The 10,504-nt window shown below is 40.4% G+C and overlaps 1 long non-coding RNA gene across 2 annotated transcripts in view; it reads left to right on the top strand.

Annotated features, from left to right (window-relative positions):
* The first annotated feature begins 55 nt into the window (after positions 1 to 55).
* LOC141425481 (uncharacterized) overlaps positions 56 to 10,504 on the top strand; it is a 133,942-nt gene continuing 123,493 nt past the window's right edge. For both annotated transcript variants that reach the window (XR_012450489.1, XR_012450488.1), the window contains exon 1: positions 56 to 413. This is a non-coding gene — a long non-coding RNA (uncharacterized lncRNA). The remainder of the gene's footprint in view (positions 414 to 10,504) is intronic.

Here is a 10,504-nt window from a genome sequence, read left to right as displayed (position 1 = left end):
TGATGCCGGCGTGCGCGCTGCTCGCTCTTGCGCATGCTCTGTGCGCTCCGAGACGCGGGCGGGTGCAGCCGAGGTAGGCTAAGCAGTGCAAGCGCGGTGCTTCAACTTGCTGCGTGAGAACGGGAGGGTACCCTGCCTGTTCCTGGTCCCCGATCCCGGGCACTCAGGTGCCCACAGAGGAGAAGACTTCCTTGTCAGTAGCCCTGGACTGAGATTTGAGGAGGCGCCACACAATGTTGGACTGGGATATAAGAATCCTTGGATTCCCTCTTCCCTCTCTTGATCTAAGTGGGATGAGGCAATGTCACATTCCCCTTCTTGGGATGCACGTCCTTTCCGGATTCGTACCTGCATTCCCCGCGCAGAGGGACTGAAGTCAACCCCTGGATTGCCTCTGACATAGAATTCAGCACGTAGGTACAGTGGTCCTTGGAACATAGCAGAAATGTTAACCAGCCGTTTTGACAAATGCCCCTTATTGCTTGGAACGTAAATCCTAAAACTTGAGTACTAGCTTTCAACATTTTCTAAACATTTTTTCCGCACTGAGGGCTACATCTATAATCACTGAGGTGTAATGAAGTGAAAACCAAGAGGGATAGACCCATAACCTTTAATGACGTTAAGGGAAAAGATTTCCGTAACCACTATGGACGAGTGTTTAGAGCCAGCTTTGGATCTCAGAAAAGCGATGCACAACCACAGTGGTCTTTGAATAGTGTGTTCCCCTTCCTCTTTCTTTACAGCCTAGTTCCATTCAGCAGCTGGAGTCATCCTTTTAGGCTGTGGCAGACTATGCTATCTTGTACCCAAAACCATTTAGTGATTTGCCATTTCACTCAAGGTTCAAAACCCTTACCATGGCTTATAAGTCCTTGATGGGCCATGCCAAAGCATCTCCTCAGAGCCCATGTAACACTCTCCAACCCCAGCAAGCATTAGTGCTCTTTATCTGCTGGTCATTCTGATATATGCTGCTTGCTAGCTTCCTCACTGTTTTGCAGTCACTGCTCAATTGTCACTTGACTACTTCTACTTGCCAAGTAAATGTCATGTAAAATGTGTGAGATACTACCTGGAGTAAATGCTTGTTACAGAGTCAGTGTTTAATAAATATTGACTGACATTACATTACTGCCCATTTACTCCTGTGATAACCATGTGGTAAACAAAATTAAGGACTTGCAGTCATTAATTGGTTTTCACTTTCTAAGAAACTAATAATCTTATTGTGTTGGAAGCCTTTGTTATCCCAACATATACATTCTGAGCATCATCTCTGATTTCCGACTTGAACAGGGAATGGTGCAACAGTTTTATGCAAGTTCCCATGCAATTATCCTAACAGCTTCTCTTCTTTCAAGTTTATCAGACCTCTGCTTTGTGTCCTGAGGTTCTTCTGGCTTTGTCCAGGCCATCAGTAGTGAACAGCTTTGAAGTGTTGGTAAATTTTAGCACATCTGGAACCTTCAACCAGAGGCAACAGTAACTGTTGCCTGCTTTGTATCCTTTAGCAAGACACTTCTACTACTCTGTGTGCATGAATTTGCTTGCCCACAACAGACAACTTTAATAACATTATTTTATCTTCTGTATTCTATCGCCTCATTGCTTCTTACTAGGAATACCTCCAAAATGACCTGTCTTCATATAAGTAGTTACCTTAGGTTATGTTTTTGGAGAATATCTAGCTAAAGAACATTGCTATAGGCTGGTGGAGTGGCCCAAGTAGTAGAGCCTGCCTAGCAAGTGTGAAGCCTTGAGTTCAAACACCAGTACCACCAAAACAAAGAAAAGAACATTGATATTAAGAAGAAAGACTAGAATATAGACCACTGCACTAGTCTGTGATAGAATATGCTATCTTTTACCTAGAACCCTTTAATGGCTTACCATAGCTTGTAGATTGTTCTTGATAGGCCATGCTCAACCTATTCTTCAGATCCCAACAACCCTTTCCAACCCCAGCAAGCTTCAATGCTGGGGTTACTCTAGGACTGGGTTACTTGAACTTTGTTGGTGGTAAATAGGGTGGCGATAACCCCCGAAGTGCTATAGCATCACACTTCCTAAGGCTCTTACCTGTGGTGGATTGAGGATAAAATGAAGGATTAGGAGATGCTTCCATGGAACAAGGAAGCTATGAGTCTACAGAAACATGATAGATTTAATTACCATGGCTGGAAGCAAACCCAGAGGGTCAACCAGATTGTCTTCGTCTATGGACTCATATTCAGTGTTCTGAAGGGTGAATCAGACACATAGCCTACATGTGTTTCTTGCCTCAGCTGACCAGAAAACAGAATAACTATTGAGCAAAAGGCAGACATCAGCTGCTTCAATAAAAAAATAACCTCCCTCCCAGGCCCATCAATTGAGGGGTGAGCAGATCCCTTGAGGAAGAACCTTGTAATGCCCCTGCAAGGATCTCTAGTGGGTCTACCCGATACTTCTCCCAAGGTACTGAAAGCCATTTATCCAATGACCTATACGCTGTGGAATGTGAGTAACCAGATTTTTAAGGACTGTTTCATTGACAAATTTTGTTGATAATGACACTGAGAGCTCAACATGGAGGCCAGGTAATTGAAGTTCTAGCCATAGTCTGCCCGTATGTTCAATGCAATCCCCAGGGCACAACTGGCATTCATATGTGTAATGACTGGTAGAATCCTCTCTGATCTGTGGCAAGTTATGCTGATAGGAAGGGCCAAGTGGAAGCTGCTGAAGTCATGTCCTCTCCTAGGGTCCAAGGTAGGAAATCAGATGTTAATTGCATCTAGGAGGAATTTCAGAGTTTGCACTACCAGTAAAGACTAAAAATGTAGGGATGGTGACCTCTGTCATATCCCCATTCAAGTAATTGCTTTGGCCCATGAAATAGTTAGATGGATCACAGTTATGTTGGTGGACTGCTATAAACCTAGCCAAGTGATAGCTCCAATAGCAGCCGCTGTGCAAGATGTGGGGCTTTTACTGGAATGAAAACAGGCTCGCAGAATGGTTGAGGTTATTGAGCTGGCAAAGACTCCATCGGCAAAGCAGAACAAGAGCGGTTGGCTCCTGTATGAAAATGACTGCAGTACTCATCCACTGGCTTTCTCTAGAGTTAGGTGGGATAACTTTTCTGCTCTTTACTATGATTTAGAATCTTGATTATTCGGGAAGTGTTGCACCTGGTAGCCTTGTTGGTCCTCTGTAGTCTTATATGCTAATTGGATCTAGAGAAAAGGAGGAAGATCTATGTGTGACCAACATAGGGTGGGAGATTAAACCTATAATGATCTCCAATTTAGGAGCATCTAATTTTAGGAAAGTCTATGGCATCTCTTAGAATTCTGTTCTTAGAATTGGAGTCTTAGAATTTGAACCTATGTGCAGGTAATTTGTTTGGAGTTCACCCCAGAAAGCAAAAGACAGATAATAAAGAGAGGCAGAGAAAGAAGAAAGTCAATACTGTTGCTCATTGTGGACGGTTGTTTCTCTGGGGAGATGATGCACTTCCATCAGAACCAAAAATCCAAAGGGTGAGCCTCCTGGAAAGAACAGCACGTTGTCCTTATGGAATTTACACCTCTCTTAAAATGAATTTTCCCTGCTTATAGTGAATTTGGCAGCAATATTATTTGGTAGACTTACAAACACATGATTTTTCTGATACATTGTGACTGACTAAAGAAGACACTTGCCAGCTGCGGTGGCTCACACCTGTAATCCCAGCTAGGGTGGAAGTAGGAAGATCATGGTGTGAGGCCAGCCCAGGAAAAAACATGAGACCCTCTCTGAAAAATAGCTAAAGCAAAAAGGGCTGGAGGTGTCATCCAAATAGTGGTAGAGTGCTTGTCTAGTAAGTGTGAGACCCTGAGTGCATACCCCAGTACCAAAAAAAGGCACTTCACAGTTAGGGGGGTGGCACAGTGGGCACATGACCAAGGGATCCACTGGTTCTACCATATATTGCATTGTCTGCAGGCAGTTGGCCCCATAAACACCAGCATGCCCTAATGGTGTTAAATTCTGTGACCAGGTGTGTATTGGGTGAAAGTACAGACTGTACTTAAACAGTAAAGAAGGGAGTGGTGGGAACTACCAAAGCTTGTTTGAAACATCCTTGTTCTCTACTGCACTGTAATTCTTTAAGGGTTTATGACCCTCACTGCTCAACCTGTGTAACTTTTATTAGGTTTGTTCTTTATCTTATGCTTTCAGTGAGGGCATTTGAGGAGCAGCTTTTGAAACATTTTTCTTTCTTCGACTTCTACATTACTGAACTTCCTTTTTCTCCTACTTCACTTGTACCTTGTCCTCTTTCTGTCCTCAAAATATTGCATGATTCAGTCTTTGTTTCCCTGCTCTTTTGTATAAATTTGTCTTCAGGAAATAAATTCAATTTAAGTTTAAAGCTGTCTTCCATATTTACACCTGCACAGTTAACTGCTCACCTATGCCTTACTCTAATTTTCCAAAGTGCTTGCTAGACATTGGATGCAGTGATATTATTTTGTATTCATCTTAAACCTTGCTATGATTTTGATACGGTTTGAGTCTGTCCCTTAGGGGTTCATGTGCTAGAAGTGTAGTCCTCAGTGTGATGATGCTAGAGGTGATAGAATCTTTAAGAGGGTTGACTTAGCGAGAAGTAATTAGTTTTTGGGGAAATTACCCTTGGAAGAGATTAATGCTGGTCTCATGGAGTGAGTTAGCTCTCACATGAGTGGCTTGTTATAAAGTGAGACTATCTCGAATGCATTGCCACTTCTTCAAACCTGTTCTCTGCCATGTTGTGAAGCAACTAGGGAGACCCTCACTAGAGGCCAAACAGATGAGGCCACCCAATCTTGGACTTTAAGCCTCCAGTATTGTGAAGTAGATAAACATCTTTTCTTTATAAAATACCTGTGTTAATGTATTTTATTTTGGCATCAGAGGATAGATTAGTATAAGCTGAACTCAATTTCTTTCACAAAACAGCATTTCCCCCTCTATTTTCACATCTCTATTACTGCCCATAAAACTTTTTTAGCCCCACACTTTTCTCTTTGTACTTACTTTGTTCTATTGTGTACAGATAACTATACTATGAATTTAGTGGCTTAAAAACAATTTAACTTTTTACTTTACAGTTCTGCAGGACAGAAGATGGAAATGGTTTTCCCTCAGTTAAAGAAATCAAGTTATTGATTAGCTGCATTCCTTTTTGAAGGCTCTCGGGGAAAATTCATATTCTTGTCTGTTCTGCCTTCTAGAGGCTGGTTATATGCCTTGGCTCACAGTTGGCTTCCATTTTCAGAGCCAGCAAAACCATTTGAGTCTTTCTCATGTGGTGTCATTCTTCACTGACTGCTCAGGCTCCTCTTACACACTGGAAGGATGCTGTGATGACAGTGTGCTCACTTATATAATCCAGGATAGTCTCTTTATTCAAGGTCCTTAGTAGTAACCTTAATTCCATTTGCAACCTTAATTTCTCTTGTTAGGAGACAGCACAATCAAGGTCCCAGGGATTGGATGTGGCATCTTTGAGAGGTCATTATTCTGTCTATGAAGTTGTAACTTGGCTGTGCTTCTGGATACTAACTTTACACACAGTGTTAGTTGTTTTCCCTGAAGCAGTGTCTAAGACAAAGATTGATGTGAAAGTGGTTTATATGGGCAATAAATCCTGGAAACACTGGTAGGAACATGGGGAAGTGATTCAGAACAAGGAGGAAATTTTTAAAGGTGTGTTACCAAGCAGGTTATCATTATGGGCAACTGAGGCTCCATCCTGCTAGGGACTCTGAGTTATTTCCCTTAGAGCAAGAAGCTTTGCAATTTATCCTCCAACTCCCACCCATTGGATAAGGCCTTTTCCTAAGGTTGTTAAGTTCTTTGTGCTTCTCTTCCAGTCTTCCCCGTGACAGCAATCAAAACCACAAGAAAGTGCTGAGGTACACGGTCCATAGGATCTTGCTGGCACCCTCCATAATTCACCTGTGCTTGAAGAACACTCTGTCAATTGACTCATTGACGTAAGAGAGAAGGCACACTGTGGGGAATTGAGGAGCATCTCACTAAGAGTATTAGGAAGGACTTAAAGGAGTTGGGCTCATGTCAGGAGACTTGGAGGAGGGTTTTTAGGTAGCTAGGATTTGCCCTGGGATTGTCTGTTGTCAGGAAACAGATCATTCTAAGTTTGGTTATCTTTAGAACCTCTTCCCTATATGGAGGGAGGAATAAAGGAAAGCCAAAGCTAAAACTAGTCAAGATGTGGCTGTAACATGTATTAGCCTAGAGAGGGAAATGTTTGGCTAGTTTTATAGTGTAGCCAATGTTCTTGTTTGTGTCTGTGGTCAGGCATGATTAGCAAATGATCCTGTATTTTTGTCCTAGTCTGAGAATGGACCTAACTGGCACTGGTATTCTACAAAATTGATTACGTTCAACAGAAGGACACTGTAGATAGTGGCAGCCAGCTTCTGGTGATAAGAGTTTTTCTTAATCCTCTGATCATGCATTGGAATAGTAAGAGAGACACCAGCACATCTGCTACTCTGAGCTTTCCCCCCATCCTACAAATTGCTGCCATGAAAATATTGATATTTCTGTCATACTTCTCTCATAGTTTTGACATGTGGGTTAGTTTTCTATTGTGGTGGGATGAATTCCCACATACTTGGCAGTTTAAGATAATACACCTTGTTTTGTGGTTCAGATGCCTGGACATGGGTTAGCTGGGTTTTGTGCTCAGGGTTCTACAAAGCTGAAATCAAAGCATTGGCTGGGACTGTCATATTTTTGGGTGCTTAGGGTCTTTCTTCAAATCCGTCCTGGTGGTTAAAAGAATCTACTTCTTTGCAGTTGTTGAACTTAGGTCCTGATTTTTTGATTACTGAAAGCTGGGGTGCTCTCAGCTTTGGAGAACACCTGTCAATCTTGCCAGTGATCTCCATGTGCAAAGTCACCAATGGCATGCCAAGTTGTTCTTGTGCTTCAGAATCCCGACTCACTCTGTCTCTGACTTCCAGACCCATATTTAAGGGTCACGTTAGGCCTACAAAGTTATTATATTTCTTTGGATTTACTGAGAATCAACTGACTAGTAACCTTAATATGCTGTCAAAATCCCTTTTACCATATAATGTAGCAATTTTTTCTAATCAGATTAATTATTTTCAGAACCACTCATTATGGTTATCAAAGAATACATTCCTTTTATTGTTGAGTAGTATTCTGCTGCAGGAATAGCACAATTTATTATCCACTTCACTTGTTAATTTAGGACATTTAGGATGTTTTCAGGTTTTACCTGTTATGCATCAAGCTGCTGTTGAACATTCATCCAGTTGTTTCCTAGGTTATTTTTCTCCTGGGTAAATACCTAAAGTGGAATGAGTTTGTCATGTAGCAGGTATGTTTAAGTTTTTAAGACAATGCTAGACTGTTTTCCAAAGTAGTTGTACAATTTTATATTCCTACCAGCAGTGGACAGGAATTCTAGTTGCTTCCCATCTTTGCCCAAAATGTTGTCTTTTTTTTCATTTTAACCATTTAAATAGTAACAGTGCCCACTGGGATTTTAATTTTGCAATTCCATAATGACTAATTGTAGATAAACATCTTTTCATACCCTGTTGTCTAATGGACAATAAGACATGCTTTACTCATGTGTTGTAGACATCTGTAATATCTTCTTTGGTGAGGCATTTTGTCAAATTTTTTGACTATTTTTTTAAAAAATGTGTTCATTTTTCTTTTAAAAAATTTTTAAAACTTCAAGTGTATTATTTATATTTATTATCTATACTTTAGGTGTAAGGTATGATGCTTTCACATACATATACATAGTGACATGATTACCATAGTCAAGTAAATTAACATGTCCATTGCCTCACATAGGCTTCTCAGTGATTGCATCCTGAGAGTTCTTTCTAGATACCAGTCCTTTTATCAGAAATGCAACTTGCAAATATTTTCTTCCATGGTAACACTTGATTTATTATTCCCTTTACTGTGTTTGAAGAGTAGCTCTAATTTGATGTTTCTTAATTTATTTTTTTTTTCAATTTTCTTTTATTATTCATATGTGCATACAAGGCTTGGTTTATTTCTCCCCCCTGCCCCCACCCCCTCCCTTACCACCCACTCCACCCCCTCCCGCTCCCCCCCTCAATACCCAGCAGAAACTATTTTGCCCTTATCTCTAATTTTGTTGTAGAGAGAGTATAAGCAATAATAGGAAGGAACAAGGGGTTTTGCTGGTTGAGATAAGGATAGCTATACAGGGCATTGACTCACATTGATTTCCTGTGCGTGGGTGTTACCTTCTAGGTTAATTCTTTTTGATCTAACCTTTTCTCTAGTTCCTGGTCTCCTTTTCCTATTGGCCTCAGTTGCTTTAAGGTATCTGCTTTAGTTTCTCTGCATTAAGGGCAACAAATGCTAGCTAGTTTTTTAGGTGTCTTACCTATCCTCACCCCTCCCTTGTGTGCTCTCGCTTTTATCATGTGCTCATAGTCCAATCCCCTTGTTGTGTTTGCCCTTGATCTAATGTCCACATATGAGGGAGAACATACGATTTTTGGTCTTTTGAGCCAGGCTAACCTCACTCAGAATGATGTTCTCCAATTCCATCCATTTACCAGCGAATGATAACATTTCATTCTTCTTCATGGCTGCATAAAATTCCATTGTGTATAGATACCACATTTTCTTAATCCATTCGTCAGTGCTGGGGCATCTTGGCTGTTTCCATAACTTGGCTATTGTGAATAGTGCCGCAATAAACATGGATGTGCAGGTGCCTCTGGAGTAACAGTCTTTTGGGTATATCCCCAAGAGTGGTATTGCTGGATCAAATGGTAGATCGATGTCCAGCTTTTTAAGTAGCCTCCAAATTTTTTTCCAGAGTGGTTGTACTAGTCTACATTCCCACCGACAGTGTAAGAGGGTTCCTTTTTCCCCGCATCCTCGCCAACACCTGTTGTTGGTGGTGTTGCTGATGATGGCTATTCTAACAGGGGTGAGGTGGAATCTTAGTGTGGTTTTAACTTGCATTTCCTTTATTGCTAGAGATGGTGAGCATTTTTTCATGTGTTTTCTGGCCATTTGAATTTCTTCTTTTGAGAAAGTTCTGTTTAGTTCACCTGCCCATTTCTTTATTGGTTCATTAGTTTTGGGAGAATTTAGTTTTTTAAGTTCCCTGTATATTCTGGTTATCAGTCCTTTGTCTGATGTATAGTTGGCAAATATTTTCTCCCACTCTGTGGGTGTTCTCTTCAGTTTAGAGACCATTTCTTTTGATGAACAGAAGCTTTTTAGTTTTATGAGGTCCCATTTATCTATGCTATCTCTTAGTTGCTGTGCTGCTGGGGTTTCATTGAGAAAGTTCTTACCTATACCTACTAACTCCAGAGTATTTCCTACTCTTTCTTGTATCAACTTAAGAGTTTGGGGTCTGATATTCAGATCCTTGATCCATTTTGAGTTAATCTTGGTATAGGGTGATATACATGGATCTAGTTTCAGTTTTTTGCAGACTGCTAACCAGTTTTCCCAGCAGTTTTTGTTGAAGAGGCTGCTATTTCTCCATCGTATATTTTTAGCTCCTTTGTCAAAGATAAGTTGCTTATAGTTGTGTGGCTTCATATCTGGATCCTCTATTCTGTTCCACTGGTCTTCATGTCTGTTTTTGTGCCAGTACCATGCTGTTTTTATTATTATTGCTTTGTAATATAGTTTGAAGTCAGGTATTGTGATACCTCCTGCATTGTTCTTTTGACTGAGTATTGCCTTGGCTATTCGTGGCCTCTTGTGTTTCCATATAAATTTAACAGTAGATTTTTCAATCTCTTTGATGAATGTCATTGGAATTTTGATGGGAATTGCATTAAACATGTAGATTACTTTTGGGAGTATCGACATTTTTACTATGTTGATTCTACCAATCCATGAGCATGGGAGATCTCTCCACTTTCTATAGTCTTCCTCAATCTCTTTCTTCAGAAGTGTGTAGTTTTCCTTGTAGAGGTCTTTCACATCTTTTGTTAGGTTTACACCTAGGTATTTGATTTTTTTTGAGGCTATTGTAAATGGAATTGTTTTCATACATTCTTTTTCCGTTTGCTCATTGTTAGTGTATAGAAATGCTAATGATTTTTCTATGTTGATTTTATATCCTGCTACCTTGCTATAGCTATTGATGATGTCTAGAAGCTTCTGAGTAGAGTTTTTTGGGTCTTTAAGGTATAGGATCATGTCGTCTGCAAATAGGGATATTTTGACAGTTTCTTTACCTATTTGTATTCCTTTTATTCCTTCTTCTTGCCTAATTGCTCTGGCTAGGAATTCCAGTACTATGTTGAATAGGAGTGGAGATAGTGGGCATCCTTGTCTGGTTCCTGATTTTAGAGGGAATGATTTTAATTTTTCTCCATTAAGTATAATGCTGGCTGTAGGTTTGTCATATATAGCTTTTATAATGTTGAGGAACTTTCCTTCTATTCCTAGTTTTCTTAGAGCTTTT

This window comes from Castor canadensis, chromosome 8, assembly GCF_047511655.1.
Source record: "Castor canadensis chromosome 8, mCasCan1.hap1v2, whole genome shotgun sequence".
In the NCBI taxonomy this organism is placed as follows: domain Eukaryota; kingdom Metazoa; phylum Chordata; class Mammalia; order Rodentia; family Castoridae; genus Castor; species Castor canadensis.
This window is presented reverse-complemented; position numbering and strand designations above follow the sequence as displayed.